General features: G+C 46.7%; 1 protein-coding gene across 1 annotated transcript in view; it reads left to right on the top strand.

Annotated features, from left to right (window-relative positions):
• The window catches only part of LOC119185951 (uncharacterized), a 30,110-nt gene that overhangs the window by 11,219 nt on the left and 4,098 nt on the right, over positions 1 to 14,793 (top strand). The gene's annotated exons all lie outside the window — the stretch shown is intronic.

Raw genomic sequence — 14,793 nt, 5'->3', positions numbered from 1 at the left:
TAACTTAAATATATTGTCATGGTTTCACCGCAAGGGCTAAGGAGTGAATGCTGTGGCAACAAGTAGGGATGTTACGCAAAGTAAGGCTAGCAGCTCACAGCTCTATGATCCAACCAGGCACCATTCTGCAGATTGTTGACGTAAAGAAATATGCTCGCTTCAGTGCAGAATAATTGATGAGAGCGCAGCAAGTGTGGTAGTTAGAAAGTTTTGAGCTGTCTATTTCTTTTGAGACAGCACGCAACTTCGCCTGTTTAAGCAAAGTTTACTGTTGATGCACTAGCAATTCACCCTTGTCTGGCACCCGTTCATGTGTTATCACATTATGAACATAGCCGGCGCATTTGATCGCTGCTTGAGCAGTAAGTTTTGCAACCCTCACACTCATTCACTAAGACATAGAGTTGCGTGATGTGCTGGACGACTATATCTACTCAGACTTGTATGCAATCTAACTGCAATAGAGGTCATGCCTGCCGAGCTAGTGTGCGTGCCAGCGATCGCGCCCTTACTGGCTAAGTCCACAGCTGTTGCTCGAGCAACACCTCCTCTCCCTAGCCTCATGTTTTTTCATGCTCATGCAAGACAGGCGGTGTGTTTTTTCTCTGCTTGGATGGCAGGCCTCTCGATTGGGGAATGTTATCACATGCACTCTCTGGGCAACGCAGTTGGGCCAGCTTGTTTGTTCTCGGCATCAGCTGCTTTCGTTGCCCCTGCTTATCCTCGGGTTGAATATACAATGCGTGGGTGGATGTTATTCGTTTGGACTTTATGCGGGACATGACTTCAATGGCCACAGCAAAAACTGTCAAAAGGTGCCCATATAATCGCTATCGCAATAATAAGGCCATTGCATAATTTGACTTAATGGTTGAAAAATGTTGCTTAACAAGTGCCATGAAACCGGGCTACATCTGATCTGAATCTTTTGACTGCTCCAACCTTACTTGAAAAGGCCTTTCTAGTCGCTCCAAGCCTGGGCCGAAATGTTTTTCTGTACGCTCAAAGCCTGCTACGAAAGGTACTTTTGGCTGCTTTCAGGACTGTTCCCAAACTCATTTACCCTGTTCTACCCTTGATATGCATTAAAAGGACACTAAAGTTTAGTAACAATATACATCTGAGTGAGGGTTCAATGTATGACAATGTCTAAACTGACAATATTATCAACAGCAGTATCTTACTTATCGAGAAATTAAGGTAAATGCACAAGAATACATGTGCCGCAGTAGGATATCCTCAAAATGATCCCAATGATGTCAGACGAACCCCCTACAATTCATCACTAATAATTGATCTAGCTGCACTGAATAAAGAACCTTCTGTGCATTAAGAAGCATAATAAACTGCTGCTTGTTCGTTTTTGTTTGATTCATGGAAAAAAGAACCGCCAGATGTTACTAGGAGGAGTGGTGCGAGGGGTTAAAAATTTTAATTTTCGCGTGGTTAAACTGGACAGGTCGTGCCATCTAATGGGGCCCGGTTGAACAAATCAAGCCTGACAGAGAGAGAATGACAAAGAAGGAAGATAACTTCTTTTTTTGACATTTTGCTTCATTTTTCACTGAACCATTTGTGACGAGTTTTATTAGTAGATAACGACAACGGCAAGACAGCGTGAAGAACCTTTCAGCAGAGATCAGCACAGCAGTGAGCCGAAGCACGAGCCGAGAGAGCCGGGCGTTGGCGATGCAGCTCGCCGCAGGCACATCTTCTTCTTCACAATCGCCCCCGCTGAAAAAGGAGCCATCCTGGCGACTTAAGAAGTTTCAGGCAGAGGCTCATGGTATGGTTTCAGTCAGGAAACATGAACGATGTCACGTGCGCGCCGGCGCATATCGTCTGATCTGGAAACTGGCTCAATTAGGAAATTAACCGGAGAGGTTTTCTCCAAAACGGTGTAAGGCCCCTCGCACCGGGGGACAAGTTTCGAGGAGAGTCCCGGTGTTTGGTGTGGAATGGCTAGCCACACAAGAGACCCTGGGGCATCGCTGGGATCTGAAAGGGCAGTCCTACGGTGTTCTTTCTGGCGTTGCTGCTCTTTTGAGGTGAACGCACGGGCGAGCTGGCGGCACTCTTTGGCTTGTCGAGAAGCATCGGAGACAGGTGGGCACTTGGAAGCATCAGGACGGTAGGATAGTAGGGTGTCGATTTTATGGGAAGGCTCGCGTCCATAAAGAAGAAAGAAAGGTGAGCATCCCGTGGTGGTTTGAACTGCCGTGTTGTATGCGAATGTGACGTATAGGAGAACATGGTCCCAGTTGCTATGATCAGATGCCACGTACATTGAGAGCATATCAACCAGCGTGCGGTTGAGCCATTCCATTAGCCCGTTAGTCTGCGGGTGGTATGCTGTCGTTTTCCGATGAATGACGTGGCATTCTGAAAGCAGAATTTCGACGACCTCGGAGAGGAAAGCGCGGCCTCTGTCACTAAGGAGCTCTCGAGGTGGACCATGTCGAAGGATAAAGCGACGTAAATTGAAAGACGCGACATCCTGAGCTGTAGCGCTCGACAAAGCGGCTGTTTCGGCGTAGCTTGTCAGGTGGTCAGCTGCCACTATAATCCACCGATTACCATTTGATGTCAATGGAAGGAGGCCGTAGAGGTCAACACCGACGCGATCAAATGGCTTGGCAGGGCATGGAAGTGGCTGCAATTTGCCAGTCGCTCGTGGCGCTGTGTATTTGCGTCGCTGGCAGTCAGGACAGCACTGCACGAATTTCCGTACAAAATTGTACTTGATGCGCCAGTAATAGTGATGGCGAAGGCGTTCATATATTTTGAACACCCCTGTGTGGCCACATTGCGGATCGTCGTGAAGAGAGGCACATACTTGTGATCGTAAAGTGCGTGAAATGACCAGTAGCCACCGGCGGCCATCGGCAGCGTAGTTGTGTCGATGAAGAAGTTGATCGCAGATGGCGAAATGGAAAGCTCGACGTCGGAGGGATCGAGATACTGAAAGGTTGGGTGTGCCAGATAGATATTCGATAAGAGATGCGATCTGCGGGTCACAACGTTTCGGTGGCAATTGAGTCGAGATTTAGCGATGACAAGGTCTCGAGGCGAGTGTTTCTGCTCGTCGGATCTGGTGATAAAGGTGAGCGGGACAGGGCATCAGCGTCAGAGTGTTTGCATCTGCAGCGGTATACGACGTGAATGTCGTACTCCTGGATGCAAAGTGCCCATCGCGCAAGTCGGCCACAAGAGTCTTTCAAAGTCGAGAGCCAGCAAAGCGCGTGGTGATCAGTTACTAGATAGAACGGGCGGCCGTATAAGTATGGCCGGAATTTTCCAAGCGCCCACACCAGAGCCAAACACTTTTTTTCTGTCATGCTGTAATTAGTTTCGGCTTTCGTCAGAGTGCGGCTAGAGTAGGCTACAACGTATTCTGAATAGCCGGGCTTTCGTTGAGCGAGGACAGCGCCTAGCCCAACGCCGCTGGCGTCGGTGTGCACTTCGGTAGGAGCCGTCGGGTCGAAGTGGCGAAGAATAGGTGGGGAGGTGAGCAGACGGCATAGAGTAGTGAAGGCAACGTTACATGCAGGGGACCAGGAGGAGAGGTTCACGTCACCGCGAAGAAGCTGGGTTAATGATGACAAGATAGATGCAAAATTGCGAACAAAGCGCCGGAAATACAAGCATAGGCCTACAAAACTGCGAAGTTCTTTCATGGTCGTCGGCTTGGGAAATTCTGCAACTGCTCGAAGTTTTGCCGGGTCAGGTAATACACCGTGTTTAGACACGATGTGGCCTAGTATGACGAGCTCGCGTGCAGCGAAGCGGCATTTTTTTTCAGGTTAAACTGCTGGCCAGCATTGGTCAGACAAGTCAAAACGTGCCTGAGGCGAAGGAGGTGCGTAGGAAAGTCATGGTAGAAAACCACGACATCGTCGAGGTAACAGAGGCACATATTCCACTTGAGGCCACACAGCGTATTATCCATAAGACGTTCAAACGTGGCAGGCGCGTTACAAAGCCCAAAGTGCATGACGTTAAACTCGTATAGTCCGTCTGGTGTAATAAATGCCGTTTTTTGGCGGCTTCAGCCATTGGGACTTGCCAGTAGCCAGACCGCAAATCTAGTGATGAGAAAAATTCCGCTCCGTGAAGGGTGTCCATGGCGTCATCAATGCGCGGCAAAGGATAGACGTCCTAGCGGGTTATCTTGTTCAAACGACGATAGTCCACGCAAAATCGGATAGATCCGTCTTTCTTACGCACGAGGACGACAGGAGACGCCCAGGGACTGTGAGATGGTCGAATGACGTCTTTACGAAGCATATCTTCGACTTGATCGTTGATGTCGCGGCGCTCTTCAGCTGAGACATGGTATGGTCTTTGACGCAGTGGCTGGTGTAGGCCGGTGTCAACATGATGTTTGACTTGTGACGTGCAGCCCAGTTGAGGCTGCGACACATCGAAAGAACTCCTGAACTCTTGCAGAAGATCCAGCAGGTCGGCATGTTTGGTGGCAGTGATAGTGTCGGCAATGGCGCTAGAAAACGTATCCTTGGACGACTCCTCGAATGCCGACAGTGATTTTAGGTGGTCGCAGTAGTCATCCGGGACATCAACCAAAGCCGAAAAGTCGAGATCCTGCACGCGGCCGAGACATTCCCCCTCAAGCAAAGTGACAGGTGTGGAAAGCGGATTGCTTACGAACATATTGCTTCTTCCGACGGCAAGGTCAATTGTTGCGAAAGGCAGCGGCAGAGCTCGACGACTCTTGAAGATATCGGAAGGCCTAAAAAGGCATGTAGCGTCAGTGTAGGCATTGCATGAAACGGGAACAAGGGCAAAATTTCCAGGTGGAATATCAGTATCTTCATGAACGAGCAACTTCGCCGGCCGATGAAGAGCGTCAAGTAATGGGACATCACACAAGGGTGAAAACTCAACTTCCGCACGAGCACAGTTGATAACGGCATTATGGCGGGATAGGAAGTCCCACCCGAGGATGACGTCATGCGGACAGACAGCGAGAACAATAAATTCCACGATGTAAAGATTGCCTTCGATGGACACTCTTGCAGTGCAGGCTGCGAGAGGCGTTACTTGCTGCGCGCTTGCGGTGTGGAGCGACAGTCCCGAAAGCGGCGTCGTGACTTTGCGCAATAAACGGCAGAGATTAGCGGCAATAACCGAAACAGCTGCGCCGGTGTCCACAAGGGCGAAAGTACAGTAACCTTCAACAGTTACTGTGACCACGTTAGCAGGAGAGGGGCGAGGGCTTAGACAGTTCGAAAACGGCGCAGTTCTTGCCTCTTGAACTGCGGTGCTTAGTTTTGCTGTTCGGAAGGTCGGGGCCGGCGACGCATGGGGCAGGGCGATCGCCGACGAGGAGACGGTGCGCGCTGCGGCTGTAAGTCAAGGTAGTCAGTAGGGGCATAGCGAGGTGACGAGACCGGCCCGTATTGGTCGAATGGTTGGCTGCCTGGTTGCGACGACCGGGCATAGTTGCCGAACAGCTGAGGTCGACGGCGGCAGTAGCGGGCAACGTGTCCGGGAGTGAAGCAGGCGTAGCAAATCGGTCGGTTATCGGGCGTCCTCCATGGATTGGCGACTGGTGGTGCCGCCCAAGGTCTAGTATAAGCAGCCGGGTGGGCGCGCTGTGAGCGGGTGGTGTAGGGCGGTTGCGGAAGCCTACGCACAGCGTCTGCATATGTGAGCGGGGCGGCTACGGGCTGCATCTTTTGCGAACAGGTGACAGGAGGAGCCACAGGCTGCGCTGCATACGTTAGGGGCGCGGCCACAGGCTGAATGTTGGTGGATAGGCGACAGGGGCACCTACGGGCTGTGCGACACGCGGGCAGTGGACACAACTAGATAGAGGCGGCTTGTAGTGCGCAAGGGGAACAGCTTGTGTAACCTCTTTCGATATAGCAGTGCGAAGCGGGGCGGGTAGACGGGTGGTGGTCTCGTGAGCAAAAGGCACTAGAGAAAGTTGGCGGGCGACTTTCTCACGGACGAAGGCTCGGACTTGCTAAAGCAATGGTGAATTGTCAGGCATGGTGTCGAAACTGGACAGCGACTCACCACCATGCTGAGGTCGAGTCAGAGAGCGTTGCTTCTTCAACTCGTCGTAGCTCTGACATAAGTTGACGACTTCAGAAACTGTGCTCGCATTTCTAGCCAAGAGCATTTGAAATGCGCCATCGTCGATGCCCTTCAGGAAGTGTTTGACCTTGTTCGACTCGGGCATAGTGTCATTCGCGCGTCGACAAAGGTCGACGACATCCTCAATATAGCTGGTGAAATTTTCACCAGTCGGCTGAGAGCAGATGCGCAAGTGCTGTTCTGCCCGCTGCTTGTGGACAGCCGGCCGACCAAACACTTCAGCACATGACGTCTTGAAGACGCCCCATGTGGGAATGTTGTGTTTGTGGTTGTTAAACCACAATTCTGCGACGCCGGTGAGATAAAATATGACATGGCCGAGCTTGTCGGCTTCATCCCACTTATTATTGGCACTCACCAGCTCGTAGTGCTCAAGCCAGTCTTCCACGTCGGTCCCATCCGTATCGCTGAAGACCTTCGGGTCCCGTAGCCTAAGATGGCCAGGGCAGTTGAACTGGGGCGACGATGCCGATGGGTTGGCATTGTCAGTCATGACGGGCGGTAGCGTGCGGCTTCGCAGTTCCAGGGTGTAGCGACCGGGATAAACAGCACTCTCCACCAAATGTGACAAGGTTTATTAGTCGATAACGACAACGGCAAGACAGCGTGAAGAACCGTCCAGCAGAGATCAGCACAGCAGCGAGCCGAAGCATGAGCCGAGAGAGCCGGGCGTTGGCGTTGCTGCTCGCCGCAGGCACATCTTCTGCTTCACACATTGGACAAATTGTAGCTAGTTTTTTTAGGAGCCTAGAGGACTGATTTAATCCCATACCCGTCATTAACTTTGCTCAAACTATGCAACAGTTTATCTACAAATGGTAGTCTTGCTACCGATCCGTAGTTTTCTTGTCTCAACTTTTCTGTCTTGATAGCGTCCCGATTTTCCACGACTTTGATTAGCGTTTATGTACACGTTGCTAGCGTATGTGTAAGGTGCCCAGCACTTCCCAGCCCCTTTGTCTGCACTGTGAAGGTATGCTTCATAGCACAGATACAAGATTAGTGGGTAGAAACCTTGGTTACGGCTGATTTTAAGGTTGAGGAAGCAGTTTAATTTTTCACAAACTTTGAATGATTCGTAAAAAAAGGTAGGACGAGTTTTGAGCTTCCTAAAGGTTACAGCAGCATACCATGAATAGCCTCAAACAATAGGCTAATTAAAGAAATATAAATATTTTTCATTTATTAGATGATTCTCGAACAACTTTTAATATGTCAGTTGCCCTCCTGTTATAGCTACTATGTGGAAAAAGTTGTAAATGAGTCTAGTGCGCAACCGGCCAGTCGTCACCATCATCACCCTCAAGATCTGTGAGCCGTCAATCAACCACAGTTATAACCCGTAACCTTTGTTTTCTACATGGATCGGGTTTTCCCTCTTAGCAATGTTTCTGCATTATTTGTTACTGCTAGTGTACCTAGGAAAATTGTTTGTTGACCTAGCCTGTTGCCTTATTTGACAAACTAGTTGCACCTGCGATTAATCACATTTTTGTACCAAGTCAAACATGCGCGCTACGACTGTGTGCAGCTGGATCCGGAGCAAGGCTTCTGCGCCAACCGTGCACAGAGTCTTCTACACATACACGAATAAAGATCAGTTTTCGTATGCATAGCTTGAAGGCATAGATGAATCTGTGATCACTAGTGAGCTCACTGGAATCTTATGTAATCACAGTGGGATAGCCGTGTGAGAGGAGAATTGAATGAAGCTTCTCGCAACAACGAAAGTGATGTGAAATTGAGTAGTTGCACTGTACCCCCGTGCCGCAATATGTCTACAGAATAGTATTAGGCGACAACATGTAAATAGGACAAAAATTAATGACAATCAAAAAATGATGTTTGATAAGTTCACACAAAACCATCTAGTCATTTGCTGTTGGTGACAGATAAAATGATTATAAATTGAAGCAGCTGCACAGAATGCATTCATACTCACAATAAAAAAGAACATATACGTCTGTGGAAAGAGCATATCTTGAACATAACTGACAATTTTCCCAAATACAAAGTGCGAGCACAGCAGTACCTGTTTTGCCATATGACTCAAATCAAGTTTTGTTATTTCATAATAAGATGTACAAAAAAGAATATACAGAAGGAGGTTCTGTAGTATACACTGAAGTGGGACCTCCAATGAAATGTATACATGAGTATTTGATTGGCAACAACAGTGCGAAAGTAAGAGAATACAAGGTTAAAAAATCGAAATACAGATACAATTAAATGGTGATGCTCTCATCAACTATATGCAATTGGAAATATAAACCGTAAAATATATTTATATATATCTGTATGGATAGCATGACATGAAAAGGGAAAAAAAAGCAAGAGACTGAAAAGAGAATGACATAGCGAGGGAGAAACTGGTTAAGCAGAAGAGTCAGTGTTGCATAACAAAAACTTCTTCAATTTATGGTAAAAGTTATGTGTTTTTTTAATTTTTATTAAAAATGGCAATATATTCCATAATGATTTGGCCGCAAAATGAACTGTCTGTTTGCCAAATTAGTTCATATTTTGGGCAGAATGAAGTTGTTATGCTGCGCAAAACAAGTTGGGTTAGACTGTAGGCATGTTGAGGCATAAGATTCAGGCTTGAAAAATTTGAGCATATTGAGGCTTAGTTACCGAGCACAATTCTAACGTCTTTTTTTTTTGTATTTCAGTGGCACCAGGTGCGATTCAATTCATCTTTTGATTTTTCATAATGCTAATCAATATATGTATTTTATTTATTGTTTTTTTAACTGATTACGAAAAGAAAAAAGGATGTGTGTGTGCCAGGTATTCCATGACTGCGGAAGCTCCTCTCCAAAAGCAACTAAAATTTAACTGTAGGAGAGGTCCCACCCGCAGAGTAAGCACAGTGGTGTTGAAGGACAGCACTATCACAGCAATGAATCTAAGCGGCAACTTCACGAAGTGCCAAATCGGCCAATTCTGTTTCTAGTGTCCGCACATAAGCGAGCATTCAAACGAACTACAAAATGTCACGAAAGTAGCACGAGCTGTACACTGTGGAATATGTAATATAATGAAAGATACGAGTCAAAACATGCATCTTTTTCCAAAATTACGTATTTAGCATTATTATTTGCTTTCACTAGACAAATTTCTCTAACTTAAGACAAGAAAAATACTGAAGAATGTAAATAATTTCAGTTGGTTAAAATCGATTTTAGAGAGCAGAAGGTGGCTACCAAAAACGAAAGAGACCTCAATTTCTAGAGTCCCCTGGAAATTGTCAGCTGGCTACTTGCAAGTTGCAAGTTTGCATAAGGAGCACACTAAAGTCACATGCTCAAAATAATTACGATTATCAAGCTCTCGTAATGTAAGCAATCATATTAGAAAACATATTTTCTCTATATAAATAGTTTCAGCTTCTTTAGTATCGAGGTTCAAGTTGTCGTTGATTATTGATAAATCGGAGTGAAATGCGGCTTCGTAATTGTCGAAAGTGAGCTGCCAAGATTTGCCTGGCTTGCGGACATTGAGACCCAAGGTATAGAACTGCAGCCCAACCAAGATTTAAATCTGGGTGTTACAAATGACTACATTCCTCCTGACGCGCCACAGTGGTCTAGTGATGATGTTGTGAGGCTGCTAATCTGTAGGTCCCAGATTCAAACTCCGGCTGTGGTGGCCGCATTATCAATTTAGGCAAAAAAACTTCTGTCTCGTGTGCTAAGATTCGTGTGCAATATAAAGAACTCCAGGCGGTAGAAACAACTGAAGCCATTCACTACGACATCATACCGTGGTTTTAAGACATACCCATAGCTCGGCGAATCGACTCATGAGTCAACTGACTCAGACTCAATCACACTGAGATCAAGCCACGAGTCTGAGTCTTAGTGAGTCCAGGTGAGCAATATTTTGGCTGGTTTCAGTCCAAGTGACTCCAGCTCGGGATACCTTTGGCGAATTTGAGTCCGAATGAGCCCCAAGCTTAAAATATCTTTCATTAGTGAGTCTGAGTGAGCTCGACAATTTTCGCCAAGCTATGGACATAGCCAACAATTATTAATTACCTGTAGCACTCAATCCACAGCCGAAAATTGTAGGCTTGGTATATTGCCACATGCGAATTGGCATAGATTCCTTTTAAAGCTTATTTATTAATTGGCACCATGAGTTGCAGCGAAATCCATTATCAACTCTGGCTTGTGATGGCAATGTGATCATATCTAGACTGCTGCCTGAGAGTGGTAGCATTGAAATTTACAAAGTTGACCAGTCACTTTTCCCAAGGTTAGTCCATAATATACTATTGAATTTGAGAATAATTGATTTAATTGTAGTGTTTGTGTTTGAATCGGGAATTTAAGGAAAAATTACTTGTGTTACAATATACTGGTTCAGTCTAGGAATTTAATAATGGATCCTTTTCTTTTGACACATCTGTTCACAATAAAAAACACAGTTTTGTCGATAGGTCTGCATTGTCCAGCAGTGGCACTTTGATTAGATACTGCAAGATGCAAAAACATGTTTCATAAGCGATTTTGTGTTCCCTGGTATGATTATCCTTTCAATGAAACTAAATAAAGACAGTAGAGGAAGATGCATCAAGTGGCAGTAATATACACACTTCCTTCTTCTACTAACATTGATGTGTTTTTTGTAATTCATTCTACGGTGCTAACAGTAAGCACTTAAGGGGAGATGCGAGCCGAAAAATCTTGTTTTTAGCGAAATTTCTTGTATTTTTTATTTTTATTGCATTGTAATCTTCAAACCTTCTTTCATCTGTGAAAATTTCAAAACTAAATTCGAACCGCAAAATGCAAAAAAAATGTATTTGAAGGCATCGCGGTGGCTCAAAATTTTGTGAATTTGCGCCGATATTGGCCATCTTTGACTGCGCGCTGCTTTCTGTCGCAGTGCCGCCCGCCATCGTGATCGGTTGGGAAAGTTGCGTCCGGCCTTCTTCTTACAGCTCCGACGACCGCCAGTTTCGTACGTGGGCAAAAAAAAAATTAAAAACGAGGCCTTTTTATCACGTGGTTTGAGCGGTTTGAAACGCGCGGCACCCTAAGCCGCATCGCCATTGGCTACCGAGTCGTTGTCAGCTGTATTGGTGGCGGCCATCGGCATTTGGTCCGTCTGCTTTTCTGCACATCTACGCATATTTCCGCGATAACAAGCCCAAAAAAGTGCAACGTGAGACGGCAGAAGTTTCAAACGAGGCACAAGTTCAAGGGAAGGCGGCGTAAAGCGCCCCGAACGACGGCGACGAACGAGAACGCACCTACGTGTGCTAGGCCTGACGGCGGCATCGACGAGTGCGCGAGCGACAGTGGCGGTGATGAAGGGATTGACGCTGCGCTTTCTTTCGTCAGTGCTTCGAAAAAGAAGCTTGGCTTCTTCGAAAAAGACGAAAGACAGCGCAATGAGGTTTGTGCAACGACAGTTTTGTGCGACACCCTCTTGCTGACGGCACTTGTTGCAGGTGCGGCATGCCCTGCTTGCGGTATTCAAAAACTTGCCGTTCGGGAGCCGGCAGAAAAGCTCAAGGGACTTTCGTCGCTCCTCGAACTTCATTGCGAAAACAGCGAATGCTCAGCGACTGTTCTTTCGTGCTCCTATACGTCACTGCGTGTTACGGCGGACGGCAGCAGCCGAGTGAGCCAACGGTACGACAGTGGGAGCTCCTGAGATAGTTTCGCTGTAAATGTGAAGGCGGTGGTGGCTGCACGCGCTGTCGGCATTTGGCATGAGCAATTGTCGAGATTTTGCTCCATTATTGGACTCCCAAAGCCAATGCACCACCGAGGATTTTTTTTTATAGCAAAGAAGGTGAACACCGCTGCCATGGCAGCTGTGAATGAAAACTTGCGCCAATCCAGAGAGTTGACGAAAGAAGTAGCAGGCGAAACTGATGTGGCTGTTATGTTCGACGGCACTTGGAAGAAGAGGGGCCACAAAAGCCACAACGGGATTGGCGCAGTTATCTCCTTAGATACTGGCTTCTGCTTAGACTTCGAGGTCATATCAAATTACTGCCTGACATGCAGTAGGCACAAGGATATGGGCCCAGACGAGGAAGTGTGGCGGGCATTCCATGGCCCAGTCTGTGAAAAAAATGCAGACTGTTCCTCCCATGCCATGGAAACGGAGGCTGCAATGCGCATTTGGCAGAGAACATTGACTTATGACACCCCACTGCATTTCATGACATTCTTGAGTGACGGTGACAGCAAAGCATATAGTGCAGTTGCAGAGTCAAAAGTCTATGGTGCTGTCAATATAGAAAAAGAAGACTGCACTAATCATAAGGCCAAGAGACTTGGCACCGCGCTACGGAAGCTGCATGTGCCATTACCACGAGGGCAGAAAATGAAAGAGCCAGCCATTCAGAAGCTCCAAACATACTATCGGATTGCCATAACAAGCAACAGAGGGAGTGTACGGGATATGTACACTGCAGTATGGGCTTCGTACTTCCACTCATGCTCTACTGACAATGCTGGCAGCCACAAGTTTTGCCCTGCAGGAACAGAGTCGTGGTGCAAACATCAACGTGCTGAAGCACTTGGTGAACCTGCATCACTCCGCACACCTCTCCTGACAAAAGCACAGGGATTGCCTGTTTTGCCCATTTATAAGCGCCTAACGGATGAGAAGCTCCTTGCTCGATGCATCAAAGGGAAAACCCAGAACGCATCGAAATCCCTGAACAGCAAAATTTGGCTACTTTGTCCCAAGACTAAGTTCGTCTCCCGAACGGTTGTCGAGACTGCCGCAGCTATGGCAATCCTGTGGTTCAACAAGGGTCATGCTACTTTCGAGCACATCCTGGAAGAGCTCAACATACTGCCATCTAGAGATCAAGTTACTTTCAGGGATTCCCGCGATACGAGGCGCATCAAGAGAATGCCCGAGCGTCTGACAGCAGAAGCAAAGGCCCACCGTCGTCGTGGAGTGAAAAGGGCACAGCTAGAAGAGAGTGCTCGCAAGGACCGTGAGAGCACAACCTATGCTGCAGGACAGTTCTAGTAACTTGCAGTGCTTTTCAAAGTTCTGTTGAACATTATGGCCAAAGATTATGCATTTCTAACAACTCTGTGATAAAAAAAAAAAGGTTTCAAACTTTCAAATGCGTTTTTCTTCTTTTGCAGTTTTGTGTGATCTGTGCTTTTTATACACGCTAGTTCATACACTTAGAATTGTCATACCTCTATGAAATTTTGTACATAGCATGATGAAGGCCCATAGAGAGCCAGTATCTATTCAGATTGTCAGGGCTGCTTGATTATGTTTTTCAAAAATTACATAACATTGAAAGCCCTTGGCAACTAGAGCCATAGTCAATTTTTCTATTTTATTATTGTATTTCACCTTTTTACACACAAAGTTTATATAGCTTTTGCACTCTACAGTTCCAAAGGATCATAGTCAGCTATATCTGCATGCTTTATCTCAAATTTTTATAGGTCAGAATTGTTGCATAACAATGGCCATAATTTTGCAGTATCTGACCTGCAGAAAGAAAACCAAGCAATCTACATGAAAATAAATGACATATTTGAAAAGAGGAGAAAAAACTCTATTAGCATGCCAATTTGTGTTAAATTCAGACTCTTATTAAAGAAAATCGTTTTTCGAGTAGCATCTCCCCTTAAGTGTGTGTCACAAAAAGGAAGAGATGACAGAGCGCATGCGCGGTGCTGCGTAGACGACGATGGTGAAACAGAAACAGAAATGACATTTCAGCCCTGCTAAGGGGGTGTGATGAGTGTGGTGCACTTTTGAAGTGCGCACCTTTGAAAAGTGCTCATCACAAGAAGGAAGAGATGACAGAGTGCACGCGTGGTGCTGCGTAGACAACGATGGTAAAGACGTCGCGTGCAAGAGCACGATGATGCGTGGGGCGACGTGAACATATTACAACAGTAAAAAAGCCAATGGAAACCGACCACAAAGTTTTGACACACCCAATCAATACGCATCAAGTGGGCCGGTGTTCAAGCAAGATTCTGAGCCACAGAAGAGCTGCGGGAGCTCGAAAAGGACTTGCCGAGCGGAAGGTTGTCACTGAATTTGGCGCTGAAGATGCGCATGGGGTTTCAGACTCAAGCCAAGAAGACTTCAACCGGCCAGGGCCTCCGGTCGCTGCATTCCAGCTCGAGAAGACCGTAGCCCTCCGGTCCTGAACTCCAGCGCAAGGCCTGCAAACTTTCCTACCGACAGGCAAGCAACATTCGTCGGGCTATGGACCCAAGCTCTGCTCTACGCTTCCTCCCTGGTTTATCGACGTGTTTCCAGTCGCCAGTGTTGCTTCGCTGCAAGCAACTAACTCGCGTTAACTATGTGCTCGTGTCCCGTCAAGCCTCTGCAAGTTGATGAGACTGAACTGGTATTTTTCCGTACTCCACCGCTCACCCGTACGCGAACTAAATTTTGTTTAATGCTTTGAACTTTCTTGTTGGGGTTAATAGAAGTGCTTCACTGCAGGCAGCGACCTTTTTGTGAAATGTGTATTTTTATAAAGACTGGTTTCGCTCGCTTTCATTCTTGATGAAATGTTTGTGTGCTGTTTCTGAAGCAAACGGCTTTATCCTTCATCAATACTCTCAGCTAGGCTTCAATTTAGAGAGCTCTTACTAACATAAAAAGAACCTGCTTTACTAGAGCCTTGTTAACAAAGAACAAAAACAG

This window comes from Rhipicephalus microplus, chromosome 3 (genome assembly GCF_043290135.1).
Source record: "Rhipicephalus microplus isolate Deutch F79 chromosome 3, USDA_Rmic, whole genome shotgun sequence".
Taxonomy (NCBI): Eukaryota; Metazoa; Arthropoda; class Arachnida; order Ixodida; family Ixodidae; genus Rhipicephalus; species Rhipicephalus microplus.
Note: the sequence above shows the minus strand (reverse complement) of the source record. Positions and strands in the feature narration are given on the sequence as shown.